Raw genomic sequence first — 13,717 nt, forward strand, 5'->3', positions numbered from 1 at the left:
GACACAGGCTATGCAACATTAGCATATGAACGGCAGTCAAAAGCAAACTAAACAAATTCTTGAAATGGCAAGTGTATTATTTTAAAACACATAATGTATTATTGGTGAGTATTCCTACTTCTAGAAAAGTTCAAAAATTAGTAAGAACTCCAGAAAGTAACCTTGTCTTCCTCCTGCATCTTTCCTTTTAACTAGAAAATGACGGTAAGTGAATGTATGGTGGAACTAAACGGAGTTTCACTCTCAATTCAAGTGTTAGGATATGTAACTGCCTATCACTGTTCCAGCAGAGAAGGAAGTAGTATACAGCGGGCTTTGGGCCCGGGGTACTGAGTAGTTTTCAGTTCTCATATCTCTTCATCAGAACATCAAGTTTTTGTAAGGGGGTCACTTAAAGGTTCTGAATCTGAATCCCATGGACAAAATACAGACTATTTGAACTCAAAAATCTCCTTACATCAATGTATGAGTGCATGAGTGTGTGCATTTGTGTTTAGATGAGATAGATGACTTTATTTTTCTGAATAAGAGGCCAAGCTTGTATTACTAAAAATTCTGAACCCAGGGCCTGTGGATGGACCTGAGAGGATAGCTGAATCTCAGAAATCCACTTGAAAGAGTGTGTGTGTGTGTGTGTGTGTATCAGTGTTTGTTTTTCTGAAGAAGAGACCCAGCTTTCCTCAGAGATTCAGTGGATTTATGTGGAAAAGAACTAAAACTTATTAAATGAGTGCTTATCATTTCAGCTACCTGAGTGATATTACCCTAAAGTAGATGCTTTATCAATATTTGGTGATGAAAGTTTATGCAAACATCCATATGTGTGGGTGCGTATAATAACCATATTTGTTACTGAATGTTTACAGTTTAAAAGGGTAAGAAACCAGGGCAATTATATAAATAAATAACTTGCTCAGAGTCTTAAAATCTCCAGCGTGAGATTTTTAAATTTATTTTTTCAATGGTGGTAAAATATACATGTCATGATATTTATCATTTTAACCACCAGAAAGTGTACAATTCAGTAGCAGTAAGTACATTCACAGTGTTGAATAGCCGTGACCATCATCTGACACCCCAAGCATTTTCGTCATCCTTAACTTAAGCTCTGCACTCATTAAGCAATGACTTCCTGTTCTCCTCTCCCCTTAGGCCCTTGATAACCTTTACTCTGCTTTCTGTGTCTCTCAGTTTGCCTATTACAGATACCTCATATTAGTGAAGTCATACAATATTTGTCCTTCTGTGTGTGACATTTCACTGAGCATAATGTTTTCGATGTCCATCTATGTTATGGTATATATCAAAATTTCATTTCTTTTGGGGCTGGCCCTGTGGCCGAGTGGTTAAGTTCGAGCTCTCCGCTGCAGGTGGCCCAGTGTTTCATTGGTTCGAATCCTGGGTGCGGACATGGCACTGCTCATCAAACCACGCTGAGGCAGCGTCCCACATGCCACAACTAGAAGGACTACAACTATGTACTGGGGGGCTTTGGGAGAAAAAGGAAATAAATGAAATCTTTAAAAAATAAATTTCTTTTCTTTTTATGGTTGATACTTGAGTTGTTTCTAACTTTTTGCTATTGTGAATAACACTTCTATGAGCATTGGTTTACAAATATACATTTGAGTCCCTCCCTTCAATTCTTTTGGATGTGTACCTAGAAGTAGATTTGCTGGGTCATATGGTGGTTCTACATTTAACTTGTTGAGGAACCACCAAACTGTTTTCCACAGCTGTTGTATCATTTTACAATCATTTTACATTCCTACCAGCAATGCATGAGGGTTTCAGTTTCTCCACATCTTTGCAAACACTTATTTTCCTTTTTTTCCCCCATTATATCCAAAAAAGTAGATGTGGTATTTCATTGTAGTGTTGGGCTTTTTTCTTTTTTTTTTTGGTGAAGAAGATTTGCCCTGAGCAAACATCCATTGCCATTCTTCCTCATTTTTTTTTTTTTTTTTTTTTTTGCTTGAGGAAGATTAGCCATGAGCAAACATCAGGGCCAATCTTCCTCTGCTTTGTATGTGGGATGCCTCCTCAGCATGGCTGCTGAGTGGAGTAGATCCATGCCCAGGATCCCAACCCATGAACCCCAGTCCGCCAAAGCAGAGCACATGGACATTTAACCAGCTGGCCGTGGGACCAGCCCCTATCTCACTGTAGTTTTGATTTGCATTTTCCTAATGACTGACTATATTGAGCATCTCTTCACATACTTAGTGGTCATTTGTGTGTCTTTTTTTTGGAGAAATGTCCCTTCATGATCTTTGCTCACTTTGGAATTCAGTTCTCACTGGTTGTTATTAAGTTGTAGAATTTCTTTATCTGTTGGGTATTAATCCATTATCAGTTATATGATTGAAAATATTTTCTCCTATTTAGTAAGTTTTCTTTCAGTTTCTTAATCATATGCTTTGATATGCTAAAGTTTTTAATTTTAATGAAGTCCAATTTATCTATTTTTTTCTTTTGGTAAGTGTGCGTTTGCGTTGCAAATCTAATGTCATAAAGATATTCCCTAATGTTTTTTATAAGAGCCTTATAGTTTTAGCTCTTAAATTTACGTCCTTTATCCATTTTGAGTTAATATTTGTATATGGCTTAAGGTAAGAATCTAATTTAAGTCTTTTTCAGTGGATATCCAGTTTTTTTCCATACCATTTGTTGAAAAGACTGTCATTTCTCCATTGAATGCTCTAAGTACCCTTTTTGAAAATCAATTAACCCTATATTTGAGAGAATCCTATATTCTGTCTTCTCTATTCCACTCCATTTTCTGTTCTTTTGTCAGTACTATACTGTTTTAAAAACTGCAGCCTTTTTTCAAGTTTCAAAGTTGGGAAATCTGAGTCTTTCAAACTTACTCTTCTTTTTCAACATTGTTTTGGTGACTTGGGACTCCTTGCAATTCCATATGAATTCAAAGGATGAGGCTTTTCCATTTCTGCAAAAAAAGTTATTTTGCTAGAAATAGAAATGGGTCTGCAGATCACTTTTTTAGTAATGATGTCTTAACCATGTTAAGTCTTCCTGTCCATGAACATGGAATGTCTTTCCATCTCTTTAGGTCTTCTCTAATTTCTTTCTGCAATGTCTTGTAGTTTTCAGCAAACAAGTCTTTTATCTCCTTGGCTAGATTTATTCCTAAGTATTTAATACTTTATATGCTATGGTACATGGAATTGACATCATAATTTTCTTTTTAGATTGTTTATTCCTGGTATACAGAAAATCAACTGATTTTTGTCTGTTGATCTTGTACCCAGCAAGTTTGTTGAATTTGCTTATTAGTTCTAGCAGCTTTTTTGTGGATTCTTTGGATTCATATCATTTGCAAATAGGGATAATTTTATCTCTTCCTTTCCAATTTGGATGCCTTTTACTGCTTTTTCTTGTCTAGTACCTCTAAGCAGAACTTCCATTAAAATGTTGAATAGCAGCCCTGAAAGTGGGCATCTTTGTCTTATTTCTGATCTTTGCAGGAAACCGTAAGTCTTTTATCATTGCGTATGATGCTAGCTGTGGGATTTTCATAAATACTCCGTATCAAATTGAGAGATTTCACTTGTTCTGTTTTTGAATTGGAAGTTATTTCTCTTTATTTATTTGTTTATTTATTTGAGGAAGATTAGCCCTGAGCTAACATCTGCTGCCAATCCCCCTCTTCTTGCTAAGGAAGACTGGCCCTGAGCTAACATCCCTGCTCATCTCCCTCTACTTTATCTGTGGTACACCCACTACAGTATGGCTTGCCAAGAGGTGCCATGTCTGCACCTGGGATCCGAACCAGCGAACCCTGGGCCACCGAAGCAGAATGTGTGCACTTAACCTCTGTGCCACCAGGCTGGTCCCAAGAAATTTCACTTCTAGTCTTAATTTTCTGAACGTTTTTGTTAGGACAAGATGTTAAATTTTGTCAAATTCCTTTTCTACATCAATTGGGATGATCATGGTGGTTTTTCTCCTTTGTTCTGCTAATGTGATGTTACTTTGATTGCTTTTCTTATGTTGAATTGCCTTTGCATTGCTGAGATAAATCCTACACTGTCAGGGTGAATAATCCTTTTAATATGCTGTTGGATTCAGTTTGCTAATATTCGTTGAGGATTTTTGCATCTATATTTATATTTTTGGCATCTATTCTTTGTATATTGGTTTTTAATTTTCATTTTCTTTTCTTGCGTTTTTTTATGATGTCTTTGTCTGGGTTTGGTATCAGAATGATTCTGGACAGATATATAGAATGAGTTAGGAATTGCACCCTCCTTTTTAACTTTTTAGAAGAATTAAAGAAGAATTTGTGCTAATTCTTTTGTAAATATTTTGTAGAATTGATAGGTGAAGCCATATCATCCAAGAATTTTCTTTATTGGGAAATTTTTTATTGCAGATTTAATCTCTTCACTTGTTATAGGTTTTGTTGAGATTGCCTATTTCTTCTTCAGTCCATTTAGTAATTTTGTGTTTCAAGGAAATTGTCCATTTTTTCTAGTTATATAATTTGTTGGTGTACAACCCATTCATGATATTCTTTTAAAATCCTTTTTGTCTCTGTAAGTTTTGTAGTAATGTTCCCACTTTCATTTCTGATTTAATTATGTGTCTTCTCTCTTCTTTTTCTTTGTTAGTCTAACTAAAGCTTTCTCAATTTTGTTGATCTCAAAGAAATAACTTTTGGTTTTATTGATTCCCTCTATGCTTCCTTTTTAACTTTATATTTTATTTCCATTCTAATCTATATTATTCCATATCTTCAGCTAGCTTTGGGTTCAAATTGTTCTTCTTTTTCTAGTTTTTAAGTCATATGTTCAGGTTATTTATTTGAGACTGTCTTCCTTTGTCATTGTAAGCATTTATAGCTATAAATTTCCCTCTGATCACTGCTTTCATTGGATTTCATAAGTTTTGGTATGTTGTGCTTTCATTTTTTTCATCTCAGGGTGTTTTATAATTTCCTTGTTGATTTCTTTTTGATATATTAGTTGTTTGAGTGTATTGTTTAATTTAATTTCCACATATTTATTAATTTTTTGGTTTTCCTTTTATTATTGATTTCTAAATTCATTCTATTGTGACTGGAAAAACATACTTTGAATGATATTTGTCTTTTTAAGTCTTTTAAGACTTGTGTGGTCTAATATATGTGAATGAGAATATCCCATGTGCACTTAAGAATGCGTATTCTGAGGTCAACCCAGAGGCATAGTGGTTAAGTTCACATGCTCAGTGGCCTGGGGTTTGTGGGTTCAGATCCCAGGTGAGGACCTACACACTGCTCATCAAGTCATGCTATGGCAGCCTCCCCCATGCAGAATATAGGAAGATTGGCACAGATGTTAGCTCAGTGACAATCTTCCTCAAGCAAAAAGAGGAAGATTGGCAACAGATGTTAGCTCAGGGCCAATCTTCCTCATCAAAAAGAAAAAAAGAAGAATGTGTATTTTGTTCTTGTTGGGGAGACTGTTCTGTATATGTCTCTCAGGTCTCGTTGGCTTATTGTGTTGTTTAAGTCCTCTATTTCCTCACTTATCATCTGTTTAATCCATCTATCCTTCTATTATTTTAAGTTGGGTTTTGAAGTTTACAGCTTTTATTGTAGAGTTGTCTATTTTTCCCTTCTGCTCTGTCAACTTTGTATCATAAATCTTGAGGGTCCACAGTTAGATGCATAAATGTTTATAATTAGTATGTCCTCTTGCTCTACTGGATCTTTTATTCATGTGTGATATTCTTTGTCTATTTTTAACTTTTTGAATTTAAAGTCTATTTTTTCTGATATTAGCATAGCCAACTCAGCTCTATTTTGGTGACTATTTACATGGAGTATCTTTTCCCATCCTTTCACTGTCAATCTACTTGTGTCTTTGTATCTAAAGAGAGTCTTGCATCTAAAGTAGACAGCATTTAGTTGAATCATGTTTTTAAAATCCATTCTGTCAATGTCTTTTGATCTGAGAGATTAATCCATTTACATTTAAAGTAATTGCTGAAAAAGATGGACTTCTGCTTTTTGCTATTTGTTTGCTAAATGTCTTACAGCTTTTTATTCTTTATTTCTCCCATTTCTACCCTTTTTGGTATTTTAGTTGGTTTTTTGTAGTGAAAAATTTTGATCTCTTCTCATTTCCTTTTGTGTATATTCTATAGATATTTTCTTTGTAGTTACCATGGGGATTACATTTAATGTCCTAAAGTTACAACAATCTAATTTAAATTTAAACAAACTTAACTTAAGTACCATTCAAAAACTCTGTTCTCATAAAACTCCCCACCTCTCCCCGTTCTGTTACTGTCACAGACTATGTCTTTATACATTGAGTGCTCAAAAATATAGATTAATAATTGTTTTTTAAAACATATATTTTTTAAATTATGTAGAAAATAAAAAGTGGAATTACAGACTGAAATTAAAATAATGCTGACTTTTATAATTTCTCATGTATTTACCTTTATTGAAGATTTTTATTTGTTCATTTGGCTTTGTCATTGTCTAGCTTCTTTTAATTTCAACCTGAAGGACTTCCTTTGACAGAACAGGTTTAGTGGTGACAAACCCTCTCAGGTTTCATTTATCTGGGAATGTCTTAATGTTCTTGAATTTGAATGACAATTTTGCTGGATATTGTAGTTTTGGTTAAATATTTTTTTACTTTCAGTACTTTGAGTATATCAACCCACAGCCTTCTTGCTTCCAAAGTTTCTGGTGAGAAATTGATTGATAGTCTTTCTGAGGATTCCTTGCTTGAGATGAATCTTCTCGGTTCTTCTCTGAACCTGTGTCTTTCCCTGGGCTATTGTTTACAATGTCTTTGTAAATTCTACTGTAGATGAGGCTGGTTTCAAATGCTCAAGACAAACAAACAAACCAGGTGCTGTCTTTTTAAATTACCTGGAAGCTGCTTCAGCCTTTTTTTTAGCTATGTATGATTATTTTTGGTTTCTTGTAGTGTACTATTCATCAGGAATTCAATTCATCTTCTCTATCCACACACTAGAAGCATTGTATTTTAAGTTACTATAGTTTCTAATTCAGAAGACTGACATTAAGAGTAATTTCATTTCTTAACATAAAATATTTACATGATTACTTTAGTCTTAAAAATTCAAGGGATTCCCACCGTAAAATTCATGATGTGAAAAGATCTTTTAAATTGAAGCTAGAAATAGAAGAATATGAGGTTCTACTTTCAAAGACGATAGAAGAGATTGAGAGTAAAAATATGCTAATAGGCTGAAAGCAGTGAAAATTTATATGTATCAACATATGATGTGTGTCTTTCACATTTCATATCTTGAAAATGATATTAAAGGTATTATTTTGATATTTTCAGGATTAAATATTGTAGCTACCCAGTGTCTCAAATATTATGTGTTAAAGTTGCTATTTATTATATTGCCTGTTAGAAAAAAAAAATGAAGATCATTTTCCTTTTCGTGTGCCACTCAAACTCTATTCATAAGTGACTTTTGATTTGGCCTTACTTGTCATCACTAACAACTCTACTGAGATCAAATCTTATCCATTTTTCTTTTCAGTAGTGGCTGATTTGCATCCCTTATTGACTCAGAGTTACTGAGAAACATGAAACTAAAAAACATAAAAAATAGTAGTGTGTGTCAGATGATTATAGTGAAGATACCCCTTGTACTAGACATTTCAAACACACGTGGGAAATACTGAAATATTATTGCAACAATGCATCGCAATTTTCTCATTAACATTTTTTTCCTTTTTTATTACATCTATATCACCAAATATATTATAGGAAATCTTCCTAAAGTTACTTACACTGAACAACAACCATAGGTTATTTGATTATAGCTCTCTTTCTGAAGGCTGCTAAAAAGGTCTCTCTCTAATGGCAAACAGCTTTTACTAACTTCCTGGGATTCCATAAATGCTAATCAGCAGTTCTAGTCTGCAACACATTTATTACACCCTGACATGCTGAAGACAGCCAGTTACAAATAGAACTGCCTCTTGAAAAATGCTTCTCCAGTGTTTTATAATAAAGTGCACCAATTAGATGCATTCATTAGGACAAACTGCTTGTCTTTTCCCATATTAGAGCTTTTAAAAAAGCACAATGTATTTCATAGTTCGCCCTGCTCTGTATTATTATTAATTGAACATAGCACATTACAACGTTTTAATCCAATAACTATAAATACATAATGAATAATATTTCCTTGGAGACTGTCAGGTCTGCAAGAACCCACTTGGTTTCATACTTCAAGATAAATAATATAGAAGTCTTTTTCTTTTCCAAAGTATTCCCAGATAGTTGAGGGACGCCACTGCAATAAATAACAACATTGACTTATAATTTAAACTTGTCACGTCATTCAAGAATTGATTAGAGTCCTCTCCTGAAATATACTCCAATTTTATTAGAAATAAAGATTCATAATCTTATACATAATACTCTTAATTTTATATATTGCCTTATCTTCACTTCTACTTATAAGGTAATATTTAATATTAATAAATTTTGAGGGCAAGAATTCCAAAAGGGAAAATGGAATCGTAAACGTTAAGTGTGGACAAGAATCTCTCCCTCTCAGGGTGGGGAGGGGGTAAGATTATTATGCAATACTGTGCATAAAATAGAGTAGGATTGATTGGGCTGCTTTTTGTTTGTTGGCAAGAACATTATTTCTTAGTTTCCTACTTATACAAAAAGACACACTAGCTGGCAATGCCCGATTTCTCTCTACAATGGATACACTTTGCCTGAGGACCATGACCTGTATTATAGCTATTTATCCACCTCTCTGAATGCAGAAGCATGAGAGATGATAATACTCTTGGCCACTTATCTGCTCATAATCTATGCAGTTTATGTTCTTATACTTCACTGGAAAATGGGAACATTTGGTTCTCATGTAATTTTTGGATTGACCTCAAACTGGATGAAGAAAATGAAAAGAAAGCATGTTAGTTAACAGAAAAGGAGTAATATTCTCCAGAATATGCCATCTAGGTATTCAGAGTGAAAATTTACTTTTAAAAAGTATTATAATTGTTTTCTTTTTATTTATTTCACTCAGAAATAACTTTATGAGCTGGTGCCATTTGTTAGTGTAGTGCATTTAACAAATCCCATTGGCATTTTCTGTCATTATAAAAATATATTTGCAGTCACAGGTCTGTTCTAACATTTTGATTGTGAATAACGGTAAGAAATATATTTGACATATAGCTGTGAAAATTACATAAATAACATTCAGGGTTAGTATTGAAGATATTTACTATTGCCATGGTATGGAATCCAGTGTCAGAATGGATGTATTAATGAATTCATATGGGTGCCCAACATAAACAACTGTTATGGCCACACTGGCTTTTACTGGCTAAATAGTAACAAATGCATTATATATAACTGCACATATATGTTCATATATAGATTGAATGCATATATAAAACTAAAGTAACAATTTCAAGAACTCTACTTATCCTTAACATTTGAAATGCACTCTGTTTGTGTCCACTTTCTCCTATTTAATCTACTTTATTTCATGTTGAAATATTAGCTACAAACCACTACATTGGTTTCATAACCTCTGAGTCTAGATCTGCAATTTGACAAAACATAGCATTAGATAATACCACCATAACATTTAAAAAAACACAATATTTAGGGGCTGGCCCCATGGCCGAGTGGTTGGCTTTGCGCGCTCCGCTGCAGGTGGCCCAGTATTTCGTTGGTTTGAATCCTGGGCGCAGACATGGCACTGCTCATGGGGCCACGGTGGGGGGCATCCCGCATGCCACAGCTAGAGGGACCCACAGCGAGGAGTGTACAGTTGTGTGCTGGGGAGCTTTGGCGAGAAAAAGGAAAAAAATAAAATCTTTAAAAAAAAACCAAACACAATATTTAGAGTATTTCTTCTCTTTGCCAAGGACACAGTGAGACTTTTGATCACACATAACAGTTCCTCTATCATCATCCATGCAAAAAATAGTTTTAAAATATTTCACAAATATTTATTTGGCTCCATGTAGACATATGCAAGTGATTTGCTGTTATAGCTCTCTTCATCAATGAGATTACAAAGATAGGTTTTTCTGTATTTGTTGTACCTTATGATGTATATATTATGCAATATTTATCTATCCTAGTGAAGACATTATCAAAATCATAAATTAACTATGCTCTAGAGGCTTATTTTTAAGTAACTTAGAATTTTCATGTGTGATTAAGTATAATGGAAAGATACGTCTATTCTAAAATCAGTGAGAATTTTAATCTTGGAACATGCAAGACCTTTTCACTATTTAAAAATATCAAATATTACAAGCATTTTGTAGTTCTTTAGACAGATCTACGTATGTAAGAGATAACAGCATTAAGTGAGAAATATTATCTTTCTCGATACTTGTTTTCCTATTATGGTATAAAATTTAATATTATATTCTAAATTCTATAGATCCAGAAACATTTCCTTTTAACATCTATGCTGAAGTTTATAACATAATACTGTGATGATTTTTAAAAGTTCATTGATTTAGAAGATAAATATTTCTTCTTCTTCATGGTGTCAAATGAAGTTACATATGCACATAATTACAATGAAAAAATAACAGAATAGTGACAAATGTGCTGGACTTGACTGATGGTAAATTGGAAATAATCCTCATGCTTTGGTGAGGATTCAGTAATGTGCCACAAATCCGGTTGACGTCTTAATGCTGTGAGGCCTCCTCAGTTGAAGCCACCCTCTGTCACTGCGGATAGATGGTTCTCCAGAACATCTGCATCCTCTTGCTGCAGTCTCATTTAAGAGTCTGATGCCCAGACAAAGTAGACTAGGTAAAAGGCGCTGCTGTCTGTGGAATTTTTGTTTTCATATAAAAGATTTACATAGGATTAGGGCAAATAAAAATAATATTTATAAATTTTTTAAATCAATGATACAGCTGACTTAACGACTGACATAGTTAAAGGACAGTTGGTTTAAAAGGGACTTAATTGCTGATAATTTTGAAATACACCTCGTTCGAGTTTGTTTCTGTCTCCATTTGGTATGGGTTAATGCAGCACTCAGAAAATACAAAGCAAAAATATTGATGACAAGAGAAATAACTTTAATATTTCTTAGAAATCCCTTCTGTTCCTCTCAAACCTCAGGTCTTAGTGAAAATCTACAGGATTGTTTGTCTTGACTATTCATAATAATCTCCTTGTATATATAGTCTGTCTCTCCAAATAATCTTCTTCACTATTATTCTTCCTCTAAAATACAAACTAAAACATAAACAAGATCATGTTCTCAGTCTCCTGATTAGTATGTGTACACTGCCTCATGATCCTTGATAGATTGAAGTCATACGAGTGTCTTCATCAACTGTCTCAGCTACTTTAGAGTTTAATCTACCAGAATGGCCACATCTTGCTCCATGGCCACCCTTAACTACCCAATATTTCCTAAATATGCCACAGTCAATCATACCACTGTGCCTTTGCACATATTCTTGAATTTTACTGAAATGCATTTTCTTCCTAAAAAAGCACTTTCCCTCCTTCAATCCAATTTCTATGTGAAACTGCCACTTATTATTGTATGGTAATTATCAATAACACCTGTTTTCATTCATCAGATTATTCAAGGCAAGAATGTGTTTAATTCATTTTTATATCAAAACAATTCAAGTTCAAAGTTTGAGTTCAAAAGCATATCAAAACATTCAGTATTGTTTGGTTGACTCTAAATTAGGACTGACTAAATTCTCATTGCCGTGTCTTCTAGAAGTCTTTAACAGTTTAATTTTGTTTAGAAATGCAAGATGTATGTATGACAGTAATCAGTGTTTTATCCCAAACATTCATGCAACCAATAAACAAAAACACAGGCCTCTGAATTGTCCATACACTAAGGACAAAATTAGTTTTCTAGGTCCTCTGTTGTTTGTAAGTTCCTTTCTTACCTCTCTGACTCTAAAAATATATGCAGCTACAAACATTTATTTCAAGTCTTCTTCTGGAAATAATGGATTGCTTTGCATTTGAAATCACATTAATTTGTTTATCTTGTCAGCAACTCAGCAGCTGTTTGAAGTTGATGCTGTCCGTATTAAGTATATCAAATTTGAGTTGATTTTTTAATTGATCACTTACCCAATTGCAAGCTAACCTCAGGTCTTAAATTTTTAGTTAGATTCATTAAAGTTATTTAGTGCATAAAAGAGATGTATTGCTCCCTATACTCTGTCAAATCCTTTCAATATGCATAGCAATCAATTCGTTAACTCAGCACATTTTCAAGGAGTAATTACAACACTGGTCTCTTAACAATAGGAGGAGAATGGTAAGGAACATTCATCAAGAGTGTACTGTTTAAAAATAATCAGCTCCCAAAGAAAGTTCTGCTTCTCCTCGATGAGCATATGTTTTATACAAACATGTTAAGCTCATAGATTACGAGGTAGATTTATAAAGCTTGTTTTTTTCATGTTATGGCAACATTTGGATGTGGACATTTTATAAATTGATATATTTATCTTTTGCTGTAAACTTGCACTCTGACTTATTTTACTTTTTGTTAACTTTGCTTGCCAATTTTTCTACATCCTACAATACTGAAAAGTAATAACCAAATAAACCCTCATATTTAAAAATTATATATTAAATAGCACACATAATATTATAAAGATATAAAATTTAATAAATATAATATTGTAAAATTACATATGCAAATAATTCTACACAGAGAAAAATGCCTTGAGCATTTATTTTATAAATCGTTTAATTGTAAAAGTACTTATATATGTGGAAATGTCCATCTTAATAGCATGGTAATTTTTTTCCTAATTTGATAATGAATTTCCTTTTAAGCTAAAAAAATCATCCTTTCAACTTGAAAATTCATCACAATGTACTTATAAATCATTCTATAATATTCATATCTATCATATATCACACCAATCCATAATTTATCACTTAGGCATCTGGTGGATGTTTGTGACTTTCATTATGAGAGAAAATAGACGAGGATGAGCAGGATAGGGCTAGATGTAAAAATTAGTAACTATTTCTGTTTTACAAATATAGATCTTAGCCTGCCTATCTGATATATATAGATAGTTCTTCTGAGAAATTTTATACATGAGTTAGCATCTCTTTGGCTCAGGAGTTTTCCTTATATTTGTTTTATGGCTTTGGTGATAGATTGGAGCATGTTTGAAAGGTTATGAGAATGAGTCATTAGAGAGCCTGAGACGGAAGGCTCAGGGAAGAGAAGAAATAATTGACAAAGTGAGGTTCTTGAGAAGGAAGTAAAGACAGAAATCAATAGGATTCAAGGTAGAAGGATTCAACCTGAAAAGTGAGAGAAGGATATTGCATATAATAAGGCAAAGAAGAAAGAACGTGCTGTTGCAAGTAAGTTTCTCAGTTCAGAAGTAGAATTTGAGAGGATTCCTATGTTATTGCTTATAATTCCTTTTTGGAGTAAAAAATGAAGTTATTTCCATAGACTGGAGTTTTAGGTGAATATAGAAGATGTTTTGAAATAACTGTAGTGAAGGGAGGGAGGGAGGAAGGTGGGGAGAGAAAAAGGGAGAGAGGAAGGAAGGAAAAAAGGAAGGGAGGAAGGGAGGGAGGGTGGTGGGGGAGAGAAAGAGAAAGAGAGAAAGAAAGAAGGAAAGAAAGAAAGAGAGAAAGAGAAAGAAAGAAAGAAAGAAAGAAAGAAAGAAAGAAAGAAAGAAAGA

The sequence above is a fragment of the Equus quagga genome, chromosome 3, assembly GCF_021613505.1.
Source record: "Equus quagga isolate Etosha38 chromosome 3, UCLA_HA_Equagga_1.0, whole genome shotgun sequence".
In the NCBI taxonomy this organism is placed as follows: Eukaryota; Metazoa; Chordata; class Mammalia; order Perissodactyla; family Equidae; genus Equus; species Equus quagga.